General features: G+C 41.2%; 1 protein-coding gene across 17 annotated transcripts in view; it reads right to left on the bottom strand.

The window, feature by feature from the left end:
• Positions 1 to 22,620, bottom strand: part of SPMIP2 (sperm microtubule inner protein 2) — a 193,471-nt gene that overhangs the window by 106,874 nt on the left and 63,977 nt on the right. The window contains exon 5 of one of the 17 annotated variants that reach the window (XR_012332210.1): positions 5,028 to 5,194. The exons of the other annotated variants lie outside the window; for them this stretch is intronic. The gene's annotated coding sequence lies outside the window, so the exon portion shown is untranslated. Of the gene's footprint in view, positions 1 to 5,027; positions 5,195 to 22,620 lie in introns of those variants that run through there. 17 annotated transcript variants of the gene reach the window in all.

Genomic DNA, 22,620 nt, shown 5'->3' with positions numbered 1-22,620 from the left:
ATGTCTGTGTCTGTTTCGTACAATAGATAAGTTCATTTGTGCCGTATTTCAGAGTTCACATATAAGTGATATCATATGGTATTTGTCTTTCTCTTTCTGACTTACTTCCCTTAGTATTATAATCTCTAGTTGCAACCATGTTGCTACAAATGGCATTATTTCATTCTTTTTTATGGCTGAGTAATATTCCATTGTATATATGTACCACATCTTCTTTAACCATTCCTCTGTTGATGGACACTGAGGTTGTTTCCATGTCTTGGCTATTGTGAACAGTGCAGCTATGAACATAGGGGTGCATGGATCTTTTTGAATTATAGTTTTGTCTGAGTATATTCCCAGGAGTGGGATTGCTGGGTCATGTGGTAATTCTATTTTTAGTTTTTTAAGGAACCTCCATACTGTTCTCCATAGTGGCTGCACCAACGTACATTCCCACCAACAGTGCAGGAGGGTTCCCTTTTCTCCACACCCTCTCCAGCATTTGTTATTTGTAGACTTTTTAATGATGGCCATTCTGACTGGTGTGAGGTGATACCTCATCGTAGTTCTGATTTGCATTTCTCTAATAATTAGTGACGTTGAGCATCTTTTCATGTGCCTGTTGGCCATCTGTATGTCTTCTTTGGAGAAATGTCTATTAAGGTCTTCTGCCCATTTTTCTATTGGGTTCTTTTGTTGTTGTTGTTGAATTGTATGAACTGTTTGTATATTTTGGAGATTAATCCTTTGTCAGTTGCTTCATTTGCAAATATTTTCTCCCATTCTATAGGTGGTCTTTTCATTTTGTTTATGGTTTCCTTTGCCATGCAAAAGTCTGTAAATTTGATTAGATCCCCTTTATTTTCATTTTTATTTCTATTGCCTTGGGAGACTGACCTAAGGAAACATTGGTACGATTTATGTCAGAGAATGTTTTGCCTAACAGCATGCACTCTCTTTTGTCTGGCTACTGACGCTAAGCATAATTATTTTGAGATCATCCATATTATTATAACATGTACCAATAGTTTATTCTTTTTTACTGCTGAATAGTATCTTCTTGTATGGATACGCAGTAGTTAGTTTATTCATTTTCCTGGTGATGGACTTTTGGGTTGTTTTCAGTTTGGGGCGGTTACAAATAAAGCTGCTATAAACATCTGTGTACAGATCTCTGTGTGGACATATGCTTTCATTTCTCTCAGGTAAACACCTAGGAGTGGAACAGCTGGATCATATGCAGTAGGTGCGTCAGCCTAGGAAACTACCACACGCCTCCCCTCAGTGGTCACGTCATTCTACATTCCCACCAGCAGTGTTCTGAGAGCTTTCTCCACATCCATGCCCAAACCTGATAGAGTTGGTCTTAATTTCTGCCCTTCTAATAAGTGGGTGGTGGTTATCTCATTGCGATTCTAATCTGCACTTCTCTTATGACTAATCACGTTGAGCATCTTGTGCTGATTTGCCATCTGTACATCTTCCCGGATGAAGGGTCCAAGTCTTTTGCCCATTTTTTAATTGGGTTGTTTTCTTACGGAGAGTTTTGGGAGTTATTTACATATTATGGATACAAGTCATTTATCAACATGCACTTTGCAAATATTTTCTTCTAGTCTGTCATTGTATTTTTATCCTCCTAACTGTGTCATAGGATATCGCTTATATGTGGAATCTAAAAAAAAATGATACAAATGAACTTATTTACAAAACAGAAACAGACTCACAAACATAGAAAACAAACTTATGGTTACCAAAGGGGAAAGGTGGGCAGGAGGGATAAATTGGGAGTTTGGGATTAACAGATACACACTACTGTATATAAAATAGATAAAGAACAAGGACCTACTGTACAGCACAGGGAACTCTGCTCAATATTCTGTAATAACCTAAATGGGAAAAGAATTTGATAAAGAATAGATGCATGTATATGTATAACTGAACCACTTTGCTGTACACCTGAAACTAACACAACATTATAAATCAACCACAGTCCAATATAAAATAAATTTTTTTTTAAATATTTGAAATGGGGGACTTCCCTGGTGGTCCAGTGGTCAAGAATCTGCCTTCCAATGCAGGGGACGCAGGTTCCATCCTTGGTCGGGGAATTAAGATCCCACATGCTGCGGGGCAACTAAGCCCGCCCGCCACAACTACTGAGCTCAACGAGAGAACCTGCGTGCCTCAAACTACAGAGCCCGCGTGCTCTGGACCCCACGCTCCACAACTAGAGAGAAGCCCGGCATCTCAGCAAAGACCCAGTGTGCCACAACTAAGACCCGACGCGGCCAATAAAGTTAATTAAATAAGTATTTTTTAAAAGAATGTAAAAACTTATTTTACAAAAACAAAAAAACTTTAAAAAAATATTTGTAATGAAAAAATAAATAAAAGACTATCCTTTCTCCACGGAATTCCCTTTGCACCTGTGTTTTAGTGGTACACACACACCCACACACACACACACACACACACACACACACACAGTGTTAGTTAACTGGGTCCCTATGTGAAATATATTTCTTACTCTGGGCTGCTGTCAGAAAACTTCGAATGCCACTGATGTAATGGTCACCCGAATTACTTTTTTCTGTCTGCTTTGGTCTCTTAATCATACTTCTCACTTGTACACATTCAGTCCTTCCTACTTCTTCCATTTTCACTGTTCCTCTGAAACTTCATTTTCTGTGGAAGCGTATTTGTCATCACCTCAGGACACCACTGCTTTCACTGCCTCTTCAATTGTTCCCTCGTCTCTGTCGCTCAGGAAAGTGATGAAATGCTTTATTTCTCCGCACCAAGTTTACATCACGCTCTGTGTCATTCACGCTCTGCCCTTTCATTCAATGTGTCTTACGGTTTGCAGTTGGTTAACAGCAAACCATTTCCTCTTTCATTTGTTTTGCTTTACTGGGAGGCATCATGGTGTGGGGAGAAGAGAACGGGCCATACTTCATCTGGATTCTATTTCAGACTAGGTTCGTCACTTTCTTCAAAAGACTGCTGCTCAGGCTCAGTTTCTTTATCTGAAAAATGAAACTACGTCTAACGACTTCGTGCAGTTGTTGTAAGAATTCGGAGCTATTGTACGTAGGCTAGGTCAGCCGTGTCTATACATGAACCTGGCACACAGCAGATGTCTGGCGGTTGGCTATTATCATATTGTCTACCTTCTACCCATTTCTGCTATTTCCATCACCTTCTGCCCTGCCCTATCTTCCTCTCTGCTAATGCTAATATACAAGATTAGGCCTGAGATAACGAAATGTGACGCCCTGAACTATGATACTGAGAAATGATTAATGACATTACACAGGAAGTATCATGGTGCCAAACAGATGGACATCAGATTTAATCTTACTCTAAAAACGAAAAAGACTCTTCTTCTACAAAAGAGACCTTACAATCTTCTTCCCATTGTCAAGGTGGACAGAAAAATACTCCTCTCTAAAGAGAACATGGGGGGAGGGATAAATTAGGAGTTTGGGATCAACAGATACACAAAACTATATACAAAATAGATAATCAACAAGGACCTACTGTACAGCACAGGGGACTGTACTCAATATCTTGTAATAACCTATAAGGAAAAAGAATCTGAAAAAGAAGAGATATATATGTGTATGTATAACTGAATCACGTTGCTGTACCCCTGAAACTAACACAACATTGTGAATCAGCTACACCCCAATTAAAAAAACAAAAACAAAATTGTGGCTACTGGGACATTTTGAATTACGTATGTGGTTTGCATTTGATTCTTACTGAACAGTGCTGGTGTGGAGTCTGGAAACCTGTGAAATTCTATGGTATGTAAGCTGGTGGATCATTGTAAGCGTGGCGACTGGGGAAATTGTTGCAATGTTTGTTAGGGAGGGCGAGGTCTTCAGGGCACATAACTGGCTGAAGAGTCAGACACACGTGGTCCCGAAGCGTCTGTTCAGATGACCAAAAGGAGACTGCAGTGAGCAACCGTGTTTCTGCAGGGGAAGGGCTAGTGGCTTGGCTGCGCGGCTATGTGACCACGCCCTGTCCCTGCAACTACAGTTAGACTTGTTTGCTCATCCCTCAAACCTGTCGCCCAGGTTTCTGTGGCTGACTGCTCACAGTTGGATCCTTTTAAAGTGAGATTACACTCCCGACAGGACATGTTGTACATGCTCACGGCCTGAGAGCATCTAGGTTTTCACTCCACATAATACTCGGGTTAGGTCACATGATGCCTCTGAACGAAGCAGTGAGCATGACGGACGGATTGTAGCCAATCTAGGTGGTGACAAACAGAAATCCCCAGGATCTGCAGTCATTGGGATCAAACAGACACAAAAGGATCTTAAAGACAGAAGGTTTTGAAGTCAGCCTGATATGGTAACGTCAGTCGATTATCAGAGACTGATAATAACCTCAGAAGGATGTAGAAATAAAAAATGTGTCAAGCACAGCAGGTGAACCTGCTGGTAGCATAGAGATACAGGAGTCAGAGTGGCACACTTTGATGATGCCCACACACCACAGAAGAGGGCTGAGGGGTCTCCTCTTGGGAGGTACAGCTCTAAAGAGGAGACGTAGGATGGTCAGGCTATTATAGTTTAATGCCATTTAGCCCATGTTTACATAGCTTCCCCTGCAATGCCAGTGTTCTAGGAGTGTGTTGTGGAAGCGCTGATGCTAGCAATGTTTTCTTCTAAAATGTATTAAAAATATAGTGATTGTATAATAAAAATATAGTTGTCATCAGTAAACTGTATTTGATAGACTCACAGACACAGAGAACAGACTGGTGGTTGCCAAGGCGGGGGTGGGAGGGATGGAGTGGGAGTTTGGGGTCAGCGGAGGCAAACTATTGCGTATAGGATGGAGGAACACCAAGGTCCTACCGCATGGCACAGGGAACTATATTCAATATCGTGTGATAAACCATCATGGAAAAGAAGATGAAAAAGAATAGATATACATATACAACTGAATCACTTTGCTGTACAGCAGAAATTAACACAACATTGTAAATCAACTATACCTCAATAAAATAAAATTTAAAAAATTTCATTAAGTCACACACACAAGAAACGCTGTATCTGAGATTTCCAGGACTTTCCACGTGAGATCACCTGACCCACGACTGCCTGAGGCTCCACACGCACTGACACACAAGCATCATGGGTCTGTTGTGTGACTTGGGTTTTCATCTGTGCGGCGGGTGTAACAGTATCTACATGACAGATTTTTATGAGAATTAAATGAGATCATCATAAACTTAGAGCAGGTTATGAGTCCGAGTCAGTGAGTGTTATTAGATGGTGATGATAATGGTGAATCGATATGTACATTTAAGAATCACTAGTCTATGTTCATTTTCACTTATAATTTTAATACACGTTTATGAAATGGATCAAATGTTGACTTTTTCTTACAGCAAGTAATTAATATATGGAACCATATTTCATTGTTTTAATCCAAGAGTACGCTTTATTTCATGAACTCCATTCTTGGTAAATCCTTGCAACGCATTATAATTGAAACAATATTGCTTAAAAAAATATTGCTCTGGTTACGTAGCCAGGGCTCAGGGAACCTTCATTAAATCCATGAATGAAGTGAATTGAGCAGTGTTGCATTAGACATTCGATCATCCTATAATTTCTGTCTGCTCTAAGTCTACAGGGATGGTTTACTGGTAAACGTTGAACTACCAGCTCTCAGAATTTATACCAATTCCCGTGGTGTAAATATTGCCACTGTGGCCAATTTCAAACTACCAATCTGAGGTCAATGAATGCAGAGCTGGAAAGAACAGCAGCATCACCTGTGGACTTAGTAAAAATACAAAATCTCAGGCCCCGCCTCACATGGTCTGAAACAGAAACTCCGAAGGTGGTGCCAAGCTCTCTGTGTCCTAGCAACCCCTCCAAGCCAGTCTGACGCCTGCTGGGCTTTGAGAACCACTGCCTTACACCAGGCTGTTGTTTCTGAAGAAGCAGAGGAGCTCAGTAACTTCTAACATATATTAGCTAGTGTGCTGACACTAACAATATTGGTATTTTGATTCTTTTTTTTTTTTTTTTTTTGCGGTACGCGGGCTTCTCACTGTTGTGGCCTCTCCCGTTGCGGAGCACAGGCTCCGGACGCGCAGGCTCCGCGGCCATGGCTCACGGGCCCAGCCGCTCCGTGGCATGTGGGATCTTCCCGGACCGGGGCACGAACCCGTGTCCCCTGCATCGGCAGGCGGACTCTCAACCACTGTGCCACCAGGGAAGCCCCATAGGTTCGTTTTTGATATCTGTAAGTCTGTTTCTGTTTTGTAAATAAGTTCATTTGTATCATTTTTTAAGATTAGATTCCACATATAAGCGATATCATATGATATTTATCTTTCTCTGTCTGACTTACTTCACTTAGTATGATCATCTCCAGGTCCATTCACTTTGTTATAAAGCAGAAACTAACAACAACAACAAAAAGATGTGGTACATATATACAATGGAATATTACTCAGCCATAAAAAAGAATGAAATGATGCCATTGCAGCAACATGGTGTTTTGATTCTTAGGGCCATCTAAGAGCCTTTGAGCTTGTAACATATATTCCTGGAATCAAGAAAGGACCCCAAGCTACTACTCCCATGGGAAGATGGGAAAGGTAACCCATCTTCCAATATTTCCATGTTTCAGCTGCTGTTCAGAGGCTCTGAGAATGAATCGTTAAGTGCTACTGGTTGTGATTTCTGGTGGCTTCTGCCGTGGAGACCAGAGCAACATTCCCGTGTAAAATAAAGAGATGTTCTGTTGCATTAGCGTATATATCAATCCACCTGGGTTGCCCGTAGCTTTGGCAGTCCCATTACTACAGCCCTAGAGCCAGCTACGGCACCCACAGTACTGGCCGAGAGGCACACATTTCCAGAGAGTTCTGGGGCTTGGGACTGGTCAGCAGGTATAACCTTGTATCCTTAGGTAGGGCTCCCTCCCACTGCTGGCATTCATCCAACTGCCAGAATTGTCCCAGCAGCAGAAGCACATTCTATTTTTGGACGGGTCTAATTATCCTTTCTTCTGTTGAGCTGAAATCTGCCTTTTCTGTAACAGTCTCACATTGGTCTGAAATCTGAATCTCAGTTGCTAATCCCTCTCTCAGGGGACCATCTGTCGGACACGGGAAAAGGCTCGTACTAGGTTCTTTTGCAAATCGGGCTCCCCAGTTCCTTCCGGTGTTGTTCGCGTGACATGACGCTCAGATGCCTCCCCGCCCCCCGCCCCATTCATCAGCGTCTGCCTTAAAACGTGGTCCTCATCACTGAAAAGGAGGCTACGTGTGACCCCCTTGTCTGTGGAACAGAGACCTCCGTGATAACGCGAGCTTCGTCGGCAACCAGGCTCACCTCTGGGCTCACCTCTGGGCTCACCCTGAGTTTACAGTCAGCTACAAACTCCGCACCAACCAATCACACCACGATTTACCGAGTCTTTACCTGTGTTACGGAATTTTTAACCCAAAGTGCAAGGTTCATATGTCTTCCTGTCAAATTACAGTCTTGTTCATTTCAGCCCTAATTCTAAAATATTATCGTTTACAACCCAAACTGTCATCGAATTTTCACTCTCTCTCTCTTTCCCGAGGTTGATGCCTTCTGCAAACCTAACAGTGTGCTCTTCCTCTATTTAAATCACTCAGAAAACTGTTGAACAGAATGAGCTAACCCCTACCCCCCTCCCTCAGTCAATTATTAAACATCAAAGCTTGAAACTAGAATAAAATGTCCAAGTGAAGTGTCAGTTAAATATTGACTCTCGCTCACCAGTTTTACCTCAGTGCGTTTCAGCTGAAGTAGCCTGAGAAATAAAGATGCTGCAGTCACTGTAAATAATTCCTAGGGAACGTTCAGACTCCCCGGTAGCTATTAAATATTTGAAATACATACCCACATTCTTCAATGGGTGCAGAAAAAGGCAGTTTAGGAATGGTATAGAATAATTAAAAGCTTTAATCGTGATCCCAGATTCGCTGAAGGATTTAGTGGGTATTGATACTATACTGGAACACATGACTACAAAGTTTTGGTTCTTTCCATTTCCTACGAGTTAATTACTTTTGTGTTTGTGAAAATTACTCCTCCAGTGGCCACTTAGATCTATGAAAATTGAAAATGATAAAGAAATATTTTATAAAGACGTTCTACTCGGCATAGAGGAGTTTACGGGCTATATGAAGAAACATATTCCTAAATTCTGTTTATGAGCTGCATAATCATGGGAAATGTGACGCTGAAAGCAGAGATTATCAGGATCACAAACACCATCATTCAGTTCGGGGGATGGTTTCTGAAATGATATCTGAGCTTTTTTTTTTCGGCCACGCCATGCGAGATCTCAGTTCCCCCACCAGGGACTGAACCCACGCCCCCTCCAGTGGAAGTGCGGAGTCCTAACCACTGGACTGCCAGGGAAGTCCCAGATGGTATCTGATCGGATACCTTTAGACCACCCGGAGAGGAAAGATTAGAAAATAGGTTTCTGTTGACACAGATGAAGCCACTGCTGGGGAAGGGGGGTGTGTGTGACTTTTTTATTTTTAACACGAACGACCCTGGGGAATCTACAGCACCGCAGAATTTTACAACAGTTTTTGATGAAGCAATGCTGACGTAACATGGCACCATATGTTCCCGTTTATTTCGAACCCTCCCTCGAAAGTAATACTGTGTACTGTTGCATTACTTCTTCCAGGAAAGCAAATTAACCGACACATTTGAATAGGTGGTCAGTGGTCCCAGGCCTATGATTATTACTTAGTGGTCACGGCTTCTTCCCAGTAACCAAAATATCATACTTAGATGTTTTAAAAATGAAAGATACAGAGAAATTAGAACACTGTGTATTGCTAGTGGGAATGTAAAATGGTGAAGCTGCTGTAGACAACAGTATGATGATTCCTCAAAAAATTCAACATAGGGCTTCCCTGGTGGCGCAGTGGTTGAGAGTCCGCCTGCCAGTGCAGGGGACATGGGTTCGAGCCCTGGTCTGGGAAGATCCCACATGCCGTGGAGCAACTAGGCCCGTGAGCCACAACTACTGAGCCTGCGCATCTGGAGCCTGTGCTCCACAACAAGAGAGGCCGTGATAGCAAGAGGCCCGTGCACCGCGATGAAGAGTAGCCCCCACTCGCCGCAACTAGAGAAAGCCCCCGCACAGAAACGAAGACCCAACACAGCCAAAAATAAATAAATAAATTAAAAAAAAATTCAGCAGAGCAATTCAACTTCTGGGTGTATACCAGAAGTGAAAGGAGGGACCATAACAGGTGTTTGTACACCCGTGTTCATAACAGCGTTATTCACAACAGCCAAAAGGTAACGTAGCTTAAGTGTCCATCAGCGGCTGGACAGATGGACAAAATGTGGTGTGTGTGTGTGTGTGTGTGTGTGTGTGTGTGTGTGTGTAGCCTGCCAGGGCTACCATAACAAAATACCACAGGCTAGGTGGCTTAACCAACAGAAATGTGTTTTCTCACAGTTCTGGAGGCTGGAAGTCCAAGGTCAAGGTGCCCTCAGGGTGGGTTTCTGGTGAGACCTCCCTCCTTGGTTTGCGAGGCCCCTTGCTCTGTGTGTCCTCATGCGGTCTTTCCTCTGCACACACAGAGAGAGCTCTGGGGTCCCTCTTCTTATAAGGACACCACTTCCACGGGATTAGGGTCCCACCCTACAACCTCACTTAACCTTAGTTACCTTCATAAAGGACCTGTCTCCAGAGAAGGCTCATTGGGGAGTGGGGCTTCAACAAATGAATTTGGTGGCAGAACAGTCCAGTCTCTAATGACACACAAAAGGTTATTATTCAACCTTTTAAAAAGGGGAAATCCTGACAGAAGCTACTATATGGGTGAACCTGGAGGACATTATGCAAAGTGAAACAGGCCAGTCAGAAAAAGACAGATACTATCTCATTCCAGTTATATGCGATTACTAAAGTGGTCAAATTCATTGAAATAGAAAGGAGAATGGTGGTTGCCAAGGGCTGGGGAGGGGGAAACAGAGCGAGTGTTTCGTGGGTACAGACTTTCAATTGTGCAAGATGAAAACAGTCTGAAAATGGATGAGGGTGACCATTGCACAACAGTGTAAAGGTACTTAATGCTGCAGAAATGTACATTTAAAATAGTTACCTTTTTTTTTTTAATTTTAAGGGTACCATTTTATGTTATGGTCATTTTATCACAATTTTTTTTAGGTGATTCACAGCGATGAAGTGAATGTTTACACATACAGTTTTTGTCTACGTTATATCATCACACAAAAATGGCTGGAAAAACTCCCACCCAAATTTGGAGATAATGTTTAAAGATAGACTTAAAGGCTGGTTGTTGTGTATGAATATCTGAGTCTTCCAAAGCCATCCTCCAAGGCCACTAAGACAAGAGTGTAACGAGAGGCATGTGACTCTCAGTTGAAGAAAGCCACATGAAGATGCTCAGACCCCAAATCACAAAGGCAGAGTCTTTCAATCTCCCGCATTGATTGTGGACGAGCTGCATCCTCAGAGCCCTCTGGGTGGGGAGCAGCAGGAACTATTTATTTAACAATGATTAGGACTTCCCTGGTGGTGCAGTGGTTAAGAATCCGCCTGCCAAAGCAGGGGACATGGGTTCGAGCCCTGGTCCGGGAAGATCCCACATGCTGCAGAGCAGCTAAGCCCGTGCGCCACAATTACTGAGCCTGCGCTCTAGAGCCCACGAGCCACAACTACTGAGCCCACATGCAGCAACGAGGACCCAACGCAGCCTATACATATATATATATATATATATATATATATATATATATATATAAAATAAATTTATAAAAAATATTCTTAAAAATACCACAATGATTAATGGGGTTCTTGACCAATATACAGACTAGTGTAAATAACTTCCTACTTTATAGTCCTTACACCAGAAATCCATACAATCAGATGGTATTTCCATAGCACTTCTCCTCCAACAAAGTTGGGGATTTACCACAAACTGTCATTTCAGTCTTTTCTTCTGAGTAATTAATTATATGCCAAGGTCAATGATAAGCTATCATTTTTGGGGGAGGGGGGCATTTCAAGGAAATCTAAGACATTGGAATTGAGAAAAGAAAGGAAGAAATCGCTGTGATCTGGAACTGGTAACTTGTTTAATCCCTGCAGATAAGAGGGGTTGCCAGTCCTCGGGTGAGTTCTGCTGAGAATGTGTGTGGATGTCGGTGTGCACCCAGCCCCCATGTGTTCCCAGAGGAGGTGATGGGGAGGGAGTGTGGTCCAGCAGTGGAGCCCGCGTCCTAAGCAGCTGCACAATCCCCAGGAAAGGAAATGAACGAGATCTACTGCGTCAGTCCCTAGGATCGCAGAATCAAAGGCTGTGCTTTTTAACATCTTTATGTAGCCCACGTGATTAGCATGCCTACTTCATTCTGCTTCCATATTATGAAAAGAGGGTGGCTACTCAGCTTGTGAATTGAAGTTTGAAAGAGTTTGGTATCTCTAAAAGGAAGAGACATGGGAGGTATTATTTCCTTGCTATGAACAAAGAATTCATCTAACCCGATTGCCATCAACAATCTTGACCTCAGATAGCTTTGCTTGCATAAGTTTTGACTACTCAGATTCCTAATTATCCTGTCATCAGTGCCATAATCCACTGGGCTGAAAGACATATTTTGTTTTATACGATCATTTACAGAATGATATAACACACACGAATTTGAATTATACAAATGTTCCCAAGCTTTTTAAAAAAAATTATGAGCCTTTAAATTACATTGAAAAACTTTTAGATTACATTGTAAAAACCTATTATCTGAGAGTAGATAGATATATGGATATGTGACTGAATCACTCTGCTGCTGTACACCTGAGACGAACACAACATGGTAAATCAACTAACTACACTCCAATATAATAAAACAAAAACAAAAGAACACAACAATGTTCGTGAGCTGAGTCTTCTGTGCTGACTAGAGTCCAGTTAGACCTTCCAGCCTTGGAGGACCTGTGACCTTCCTGGGGTAGAACAGGTACAGTGCCTGCTGCCCAAGGGTCTACGTGTTTCCCACAAAGTGTCACGTGGACCACCTGCATCTTAGTCTCTCCACGTGCTTCTTTAAGTGCAAGTTCCAAGGCCCCAGAAAAGCTAACTCAGAATTTGGGGCATTCTGCATCCTTAAACGTCTCCATAAGCGGTTCTTCTGCACACTGCATTTTGAGAATCGGTGCCCTAGATCTGGGACTGGTTAGTTCAGAGTCCTCAGCGGGGAGGTCTTAGTATTGCTGGCAGAAAGCGGATTTGCTTCCTATTTCCAGGCGCACTGTTTCTCCCCAGTTCCTCAGCAGCCCCCTCCCTCCCCCAATTACGGGCTGGTGAGTTTTGATCGCTGTTTAGCAAACCTGGGAGGTGCTGCACTCATTCCAGCCACTCGGGGTTCCCCGCCTCCATCCCCAGTGCAGTTCCCTTGATTGACAAGAATAAGGCTTGGAAAGAAACCAGAGCTCGCCTTGCCTCCACCAGAAGCTTTCCTCAGGCTGCTCTAGGTCCTTGTCTGGGAAGGTCAGTCCTGCTAGCCCCCCGCTTGGAAGTGGGGTGCTGGGGCTCCTTGCCAGGTCTGTCGAGTTCAACCCCAGATACAGAACTTCCTCTTCTCAAATGACTGCCTCGCCTGCAATTCTGTAGCTTCCAGAAATTATTTCCTTTATTTTAGAAAGTGCTGCCCCAAAGAAATGATGCGACCACAGAAGCGTTTTGAGGCCTCTTTCAGTGCTATTATTCTTAAAAGCCTGGACAGTCTTCAATCTGTCTCAGACTCCTCCCTGGAGTGTATTTTTCTCAAAGATGGTATCTGTGGTCAGAAGGGCCCTTTGGTAGGTTTCACCGTTTCTGAGATAATTGCTGGCAGCTGGGGTCAGCTAGAGAGCAGGAACTTTACCCTTTCTCACTGGCTGTGAGTGAAATCAACTAGGATCACACAGGGCAGGTGCCTCGGAAGGTGCTTTTGCCTCTCCTCCTGCAGCAGACAGGAAAGGGGAGGGGGACAGACCCAAGGGAGACAGACAAAGGGTAAGACTTCCCACCCAGGGCCCCGAAGGGGACCTTTCTATCCTTCCTGACCACGGGATGCTGGGTTGTTTTCCAAACCAAGGTCCCGTGAATTCATGTGGTTTAAGGTAGTATTCCAAAATCTGCCATTCTATATTACACAACATTGTAAATCAACTATGCTTCAGTAAAATTAATGAACTAATTCATTTTTTTAAAACCTGCCATTCTATCACAACATTGTTTTAATGGAACTTGTTTTCCTTAGTAGTATTTACATCAGGTTTATAGGAAAATCCCAAAGGCCAATCGTTGGCAGCTTAAAAAATATATTTTGTGTTCTGGGCCCATAGCCAGCAGTTTACTAGTTTATATTGCTAGTGATCTATGTCACATGATAATAGTTAATGCAGATATGGAGAATACCACGTGCCAGACACTGGTCTAAGTACTCTCTGCGCACTGACTCACTTAAAACTCCCAGCAACCCTGTGAAGTAGATACTAATAATGCCATTTTATAGACCGTGTAACTGGCGCAGAGTCCAAGGTCCTAGTCCAACAGCTAGTCCAAAGTCACAACAGTAAGAGCCAGAAGAGTTCAGACCCTCACCACTCAAGGTATGGTTCCTGCAGCACAGGCATCACCTGAGAGCTTGGCAGAAATGCAGACTCTCAGGCCCACCCAGACCTTTGGACTCGGAATCTGCATTTTAACAAGACTCCCCACGCGATTCTCATGCACGTTGAAGTTTAGAAACCACGGCTTAGATAGTCTTAGATTATTTCTCTCTGTGCCCATTAAAAACCCACCTATGGCTTAAGACTTTAGGAAATAATGTGTACTTGGCTGGTTTGTTACGAAAAAAAAAATAGGATTCTAAGATGATGTTTGTGTCCTCTCCTAGCTCCTACCCCCTTCAGATAATCAGCTTCTCAAGAAAATAAATAGGATAAATTAGTTTTTAAAAAAGTCACTGAATTCTTATTATATGCAAGCACTTTCATTAGATCATCATAGAATATGCTATGAAGCAGGCACTACTAGCCTCAAATTACCGATAAGAAGACCGCGGTCACAAGGGTTAAGAGGAAAAGACAATGCATGGACTGGGAGAAAGTTTTTGCAAACTATGCAACTAACAATACACAAAACATCTCATACAAGTCAATATCAAAAAAAAAAAAAGAAAAAAAATCAAAAAATGGGCAGAAGACCTAAATAGACATTTTTCCAAAGAAGAAATACAGAAGGCCAATGAGCACATGAAAAGATGCTGAACATCACTAATTATTAGAGAAACGCAAATCAAAACGTCAATGAGGTATCACCTCACACCTGTCAGGATGGCCAGCATTAGAAAGTCTACGAGGACTTCCCTGTTGGCACAGTGCTTAAGAATCGCCTGCCAATGCAGGGGACACGGGTTCGAGCCCTGGCCCGGGAAGATCCCACAGGCCGCGGAGCAACTAAGCCCGTGCGCCACAACTACTGAGCCTGTGCTCTAGAGCCCGCGAGCCACAACTACTGAGCCCGTGTGCCACAACTACTGAAGCCCACGCACCTAGAGCCCATGCTCCACCACAAGAGAAGCCACTGCAATAAGCCTTAGCACCGCAACAAAGAGTAGCCCCCGCTCAACACAACTAGAGAAAGCCCACGCACAGCAACGAAAACCCAACATAGCCAAAAAAAAAAAAAAAAGTCTACAAACATTAAATGCTGGAGAAGGTGTGGAGAAAAGGGAACCCTCCTGCACTGTTGGTGGGAATGTAAATTGGTGCAGCCACTATGGAGAACAGTATGGAGGTTCCTTAAAAAACTAAAAATAGAGTTACCATATGATCCAGCAATCCTACTCTTGGGCATATATCTGGAAAAGACGAAACGTCTAATTCGAAAAGATACATGCACCCCAATGTTCACTGCAGCACTATTTAGAACAGCCGAGATATGAAAGCCACCTAAATGTCCATTGACAGATGAATGGATAAAGAAGATGTGGTACATATATACGGTGGAATATTACTCAGCCATAAAAAAGAACGAAATAATGCCATTAGCGGCAATGTGGATGGACCTAGAGATTATCATACTAAGTGAAGTAAGTCAGACATAGAAAGACAAATATCATATGATAACACTTACATGTGGAGCCTAAAAATATGGTACAAATGAGCTTATTTACAAAACAGAAACAAACAGGCACAGAAAACAAACCTATGATTACCAAAGGGAAAGTAGGGGGAGGAAAAATTTAGGAGTTTGGGATTAACAGGTACACACTACTATATATAAAATAGATAAGCAACAAGGACCTACTGTATAGCACAGGGAACTATACTCAACATCTTGTAATGACCTGTATGGCAAAAGAATCTGTAAAGGAATATATATGTATGTATAACTGAATGACTTTGCTGTACAATTGAAACTAACACACCATTGTAAATCAACTACACTCCAATAAAAAGAAAGAAAGAAAAAGGGTTAGGAGAAGCAGCTGAGATGACAGCTAACCTGACAGCCCTGCTTCCTGAAGCAGGCTTCTCATGTTGATTTCCTCACAGGTAGCACATTAGCACACAGAACTATCCACTGATCTTTGACAAAATAATTTTTTCAAGCCCTGTCTCAAAAGCAAAAAACATTTTTTGCTTAATCCTGAGCATTTCTCCCTGATTTAAGGAAGCGATACTAATGTAACCTACAAAGTGTCAACTTTGGAAAATCAAATCAAAGCCCAGAAAGGCTAATCAATTCTTCTCCTTTCCCTCTTACTTCATGCAATAAAGGTGTATATTGTCTTAAAAAACCCCAAAACAGAAAAATAGAGTATGAGACAAAGCTTGTCCTTAGAAGTCCTCTTCTAAGGGCTTGGTTTAGATGCTTTTCAAAGTGATGCCAGCAACTAATATTTTTTTCCTGCGAGTCACACTGGTGATGATTCACATGATCAGTAATTTAAGGTAGGACTGACTTGAAACTGCTTTCACTTGTAGATAAATTATGATTCAGGCAAATCACACACTATGACTACAGAATAAAAGGCAGATTAGCCAAGTGTGTCAGCCCATTAAAATGTGTAAGCTTTTGTCATGAATTAGTTTTTTAAAACGGGACGTATTTGCTTCCTGAATTATAGGGATGAGACTTAAGCTGAATTTGCAGGACTATCTGATTCTTTCTTCAAATAGGAAACCACTGGCATTTCTGTGTGAAGTCATTTTCTATTTTTAAAATAATTGAATTTGAGACATGACTATGAGTGTGACCGTTTCACAAGGCAAAAACCAAGATGAATAAATGGGTCTGAAACCCAGACTAATGGAGCGAGCTGTTCATAATCACATACATGTTTATGTACTTCTCCCATCACTAAAGCTTCATTCATCATATTGGTTTTTGGCCATTTCCTAGACAGTATTTCCAATTCTAATATATTTCTAACAGAAGTCCCATGTTGTGATCACTCCTTTATAAGGTGGAATTCTGCAATATTCCTGGTTTACATATGCAGATTTTCTAGTAGATCTACGATGGCTGAAAAAAATACATTAATATATTTATTTAGTCAGTAATCTGGATATAACACACATAAATACATCATATAAACAAGAAGCAGGCAGAGGCTTCCGTCCTTCTGATCAAGGCTGTGTGACCTTGAGGTTAAAGCTGTGTGATCTGAAGCAGGTCACTTAGCTCTCTGAACCTCAGTATTGTCATCTGAAAAATGATGGGTTAAATTAGATTATCTGTTATGGTGCCATTTTGTTTTTAACATCTTTATTGGAGTATAATTGCCTTACGGTGGTGTGTTAGTTTCTGCTTTATAACAAAGTGAATCAGTTATACATATACATATGTCCCCATATCCCCTCCCTCTTGGGTCTCCCTCCCACCCTCCCTATCCCACCCCTCTAGGAACGTGCCTTTTTAATTTAACATCCCATAGTAATAATCCCATCAATCTCTCAATTTGGACCACGTGGGAATTCATTTAAAAATCTGAATGAAAAAAATGTATTTTTTAAATGTAATTTTGTAACTTTAAAGCAGCATGGGACCTGGAATTGGGTAAGCAGTATCATTTGTTTGCAAACAGATGTTGTAAAAATACATAACCATGCTCTAAAATACTTTAAGATCTCTTCAGAATTTTGTTTATGATATTAGTTTTCATAGTAAGACCTTTGTAATGCCAAAATAACATTATCTATAAAATCTCTTCACTATGTAATAAAACTTAGCAAAGTGATAATAAAACTTACATGAAAGAATAAGCCAGCAAATAAAATGTTTTAAAAATACAGACAATAATTTACCTTATCAGATTAAACTCAGAGTTATCAAAAACATATGGATTATAAAAATAAAAACAGTTTGAGTTTGGTGGGATTGGCTGGGAAGTGACATAAAGGAACATTTTAGGATGATGAAAATATTCACGATCTTGATCTAAAAAGTAAAGGCATCAGTGTGTTCACTTTGTAAAACATTATCAAGCTGAACACTAGACGAACATACTTACTAGAGTATATGTTACATATCAACTTTTTAAAGTTTTCAAAGTTGGACCCACGGACATTTGAATCTCTATCCCTTTATTAGTTGCAAAATAAATAAAATCTAAGATCTATCCATCATGGAGGAGACAATCTGTGCTCTAATTATGACAGTCAAAAGAAATGAGTAGGAGACAAAAGAAAACAAAGCACAGGGCGTAGCTTGTGGAGCGTCCAATGAGGTAATGGTCCTCCATTCCCACTTCTTTTACTTGACTCAAGGCCTTTGGAATTGGGTTTGTGTTTCCTTTCAATGTCACACTACACTCTGGGGACACCTGTGATGGATATTTAGATTAAATAAGATAACAGGATAACCTATAATGTTCTACATGCTTCTAGAAGACAGAAAACATCTTATTCCTGTTCATTTTTGTATCCTCCGAAGCTTGTGGACAACTTTTTAGTATTCAATAGGGATTCAATTTCTATTTGTTACACTGGATTTCAAATCTCTATGATAAAAATTTAGAATCAAATTTTTTTCTGAAATATGTTTTAAAGGGAAAAATATTAAAATTGGGTAGAAAAATATTAAAATTGGTTAGAAAAATAAAACTTGATGAGTGGTCAGATTAGTTCGGTAGTCACAGTACACTGAGTAAATATACAGTGTGAATTGTCTCACGGAATAATGGAACCTCACTAGAAATGAAAGAAATTGAAATTAAAACAATTATAGCTACCAATGATAAGTATGAGGAGTGTTACACTTATGGCAAAAAAGGGAAAATTTGATTTTTTAAATTAAATTAGACATTAATAAAAACACTATAAAACTCTTAAAAGTGCTCTGAAATCACCCTCAAAGTTGCTGCAAAATTTCTCAGCTATTTTCTCATCCTCTTATAATCTGGTTAGTTTTTCCTTACGTATCAGCATTTGAGGTAATTGTTTAAACTATTTCTCATGATATTTTATTGTTTTTACATTAGTTATTAATAGTGACAAAATATTTTCTATGTTTTTATTGCAACTATGCAATATTTGACATAAAATATGCAGCAAATCCACTTTTCATTTGCCTAACCAGGGTACATACCCACTTTTGCCAACACTTTTATAAGAACATGGACTTTCCATTGAGATCAGTTCCAAACTTGGAGGGAAAAGAGGCTAAGTTCCAATAACTTAGAAAGGTCCTAAGTGATGGGCCTTAGAGAAATTGACGTTGTAACATCTGACCTGCGTAAAAGTTAATGTGTGATGTGTTGACCACAGCAGCATTCAAGAAACAAGCTTCCCTAAAGGGTTGAACCTACTAAAATCAAGACTCAGCAGCCAAATTCAATTTTCAGAAAATACAGAGGATAGAGGAACACGTTAAATGACATGACAGTAGCCACATCCAGAATGTTGGGTATTTCTACTGGATGACTGACACAATTTCTGCAATAAGAAAAAAAAAGAAGTCTATACCAGCTTACAAGACACCAAAAGAGACAACACAACCAAATGCAATGAATGTATGGACCTAGCTTGAATCTGTATTTTCATGATCAATCATAAAAATGCATTTTAGAGGCAATGAGGGAAATATTACCACGGACTAGTTATTACATAATGTCACAGGACAGTTGTTAATTTTGTTAGGTGTGATAATATCAATGTGGCTATGTAAGAATATGTTCTTTTTTTAAGAGATGCACAGTGAAACATATAGGAGTGAAATAATATCAATAGAATATCTGGAATTCACTTTAAAATATTTCAGCAAATGAAAAAGAAAAAAGCTATGTGATCAAATGTGGAAACATTTTGATAAATTGTTGAATATAAGTAACAGGTAAGTGGGATATATTTTAAAAGAGTCATAACAAACTTTTTTTTTTTTACGGTATGCGGGCCTCTCACTGTTGTGGCCTCTCCGTTGCGGAGCACAGGCTCCGGACGCGCAGGCTCAGCGGCCATGGCTCACGGGCCCAACCGCTCCGCGGCATGTGGGATCTTCCCGGACCGGGGCACGAACCCGTGTCCCCTGCATCGGCAGAAGGACTCTCAACCACTGCGCCACCAAGGAAGCCCCATAACAAACTGTTTAAAAGTTGTATCAAAAAAAGATTGATATATACCTCTCCATTATCAAAAATAAATAAAAATGGGGAACTTCCCTGGTGGTCCATTAGTTAAGAATCCGCCTTCCAGGGCTTCCCTGGTGGCGCAGTGGTTGAGAGTCCGCCTGCCGATGCAGGGGACACGGGTTCGTGCCCCGGTCCGGGAGGATCCCACATGCCGCAGAGCGGCTGGGCCCGTGAGCCGTGGCCGCTGAGTCTGCGCGTCCGGAGCTTATGCTCCACAACGGGAGGGGCCACGGAAGTGAGAGGCCCGCGTACAGCAAAAAACACACACACACACAAAAAAAGAATCCACCTTCCAATGCAGGGGACACCGGTTCAAACCCTGGTCAGGGAACTAAGATGCCACATGCCGCAGGGCAACTAAGCCCGCGCGCCACAACTACTGATCCCACGCGCTCTGGAGCCTGCATACCACAATTAGAGAGAAGCCCACACGCTGCAACTAAGACCCAATGCAGCCAAATAAATAAATATTTTAAAAATAAATAAGTAAAAGTGATTTTTAAAACTATTTGCAGGCTTTTAATACAAATACATTGTTCATAGTATTTTATACAATCCTCTGAAGTTCGTGGCCTCAACAGGAGTCTGTACCTTTCACCACCTAATTCCACTCTTTGTAAATATACCACAAGAAAATAACAGAAAGGGAAAAATAATTTACCCAAAAGTTTTCATGTAGCTTTACTATAAGAGAAAATTTGGAGACTAAATATAAAATACAGGAGAATATGAAGTTAATTATTTTGTATCAATATAATGAAAAACCTTAAATCTATCAAAGGTGACAAGAATTTGAGCTACGTAAATACATGAAACTAAGTACACACTGACATAGATTAGAAGAAATTTCAAGTATCAATTAAGACTCTTTCACAGTTGGAAGTGACAGAAAAGCCAACCCAAACTGGCTTAAAGCGAAAAGGAAATCAATTAGCTGGCGGAAACGAAAACTTTAAAAGACAAAGGGGACTTCCTTGGTGGCCCAGTGGATAAGACTCCACACTCCCAGGGGGCCCAGGTTCAATCCCTGGTCAGGGAACCAGATCCCACATGCATGCCGCAACTAAGAGTTCGTATGCCATGACTCAGGAGCCCGCAAACTGCAGCTAAGGAGCCTTCCTGCTCGAATAAGACCCAGAGCAACCAAATAAATAAATAAATAGTACAAAAATTAAAAATAAAATAAAAGACACAAAAATCACCTTGATGGATCATAGATATAATGAAAACACAAACCAGTAAAAACTTTTAGAAGAAAACAAGGAGAAAAATCTAGGGGACCCTGGAATTGGTTTTGAATTTTTAGACACAACATCAAAAGCACAATCCATGAAAGAAAAAATTGATTCCTTGTGTTTTACTAAAACTAAAAACTTGTGCTCTATCAAGCAACACTTATCTGATAAAGGACTTGTAACTAAAATATATACAGAACTGTTAAAACTCAACAATAAGAAAAAAATTATAAAATAGGCAAACATTGTGAACAGACATCTCATCAAAGAAGACATATAGATGGCAAGTAAGTATATGATCATTGGTCATTAGGGAATTAAAACAACAGTGAGATGTAATTACATCCAGTTAGACTGGCTACAGGTAAAAAATAAGAAACACCGAATGCTGACAAGGGTGCAAAGCAACAGGGATTCTCGCTCTCTGCTTGCTGGTGGGAACACAAAGTGGTGCAGCTGCTTTGGAAGACAGTCTGGCAGTTCCTTACAAAGCTAAACATAGTCTCACCACGTGATCCAGCAATCCCATTGCTAAGTAAGTGTTTACCAAATTGAGTTGAAAACATACCCATGCAAAAGCCTTATAGAAGTTTCTTTTTCAGAATTTCCAAAAACCGCAAGACACTAAGATGATTAGGTAAACAGTTATGATCCAACCATACGACGGAAGGTTATTCAGTGATAAAATAAATGAGCACTCCAAGCCATGAAACGACATGGAGGAACCCTCAGTGCCTACTGACACGTGAAAGAAGCCAGTCTGCAAAGGCAACACACTGTGTGGTTCCAGCTCTAGGCCTTTCAGGAGAAGGCACAACTATGGAGACAGTAAGAGATCAGTGGTGCCAGGGTCTCAGGGAGAGAAAAGTGGGGAGTGTGTCGGTGAAGCACAGGGACATTTAGAGGGGTGAACCTGTTCTGTATGATACTGTCATGTGGGTACACGGCCTTACCAAGTTGTGGAAGCCTGTAGACTTCACAGCACAAAGAGGAAACCCTGATGTATACAATTTCAAAAAATCATTTAGGGAACTTATCTAGGAAACAGACACAGACTCACAGACATAGAGAACAGACTGTGGCTGCCAAGGGGGTGGGGGTATAGGGGAGGAATGGACTGGGAGGGTGGTGGGGTCAGCAGGTGCAAACTATTACATACAGGATGGGTCAACAACAAGGACCTGCCGTAGAGCACAGGGAACTATATTCAATACCCTGTGATGAACCATCATGGAAAAGAATATAAAAAAGAATATATATGCATATGTATAACTGAATCACTTTGCTGTAAAGCAAAAATCAACACAACATTGTAGATCAGCTATACTTCAATAAAATAAATTAAAAAAAAATCATTTAGGAGTTTAGGGAATTCCAGGACAATTCAGACAGTGACAGGAGAATCTAACTGCATTACAGGTGTATGAAGCAGCCTCACTGGAGGGGCTGGGGAAATGTCCCGACCCAAGTAACTTTGGAAACGAGCAGAGCCTGTAAGCCCAAGGGCAAGAGGACGTCAAGGAAGCGCCGTACTCTGGTTGATAAGGTTTTCTCCCCTGGAGAACTGGTTAACGATTCTGATACGTGTATATACATATACTGAAAATTAAACAATTAAGTGAACGGATGGCAACGGGTGGGAGCCAGGCTTCTCATGATTGGAGGGGAATTTACAGATGAGCAAGCGGCATGCTTAAAAATAGGCT

This window comes from Tursiops truncatus, chromosome 5, assembly GCF_011762595.2.
Source record: "Tursiops truncatus isolate mTurTru1 chromosome 5, mTurTru1.mat.Y, whole genome shotgun sequence".
NCBI lineage: Eukaryota > Metazoa > Chordata > Mammalia > Artiodactyla > Delphinidae > Tursiops > Tursiops truncatus.
The sequence above is the reverse complement of the archived record's forward strand: the minus strand, read 5'-3'. Positions and strand labels throughout refer to the sequence as shown.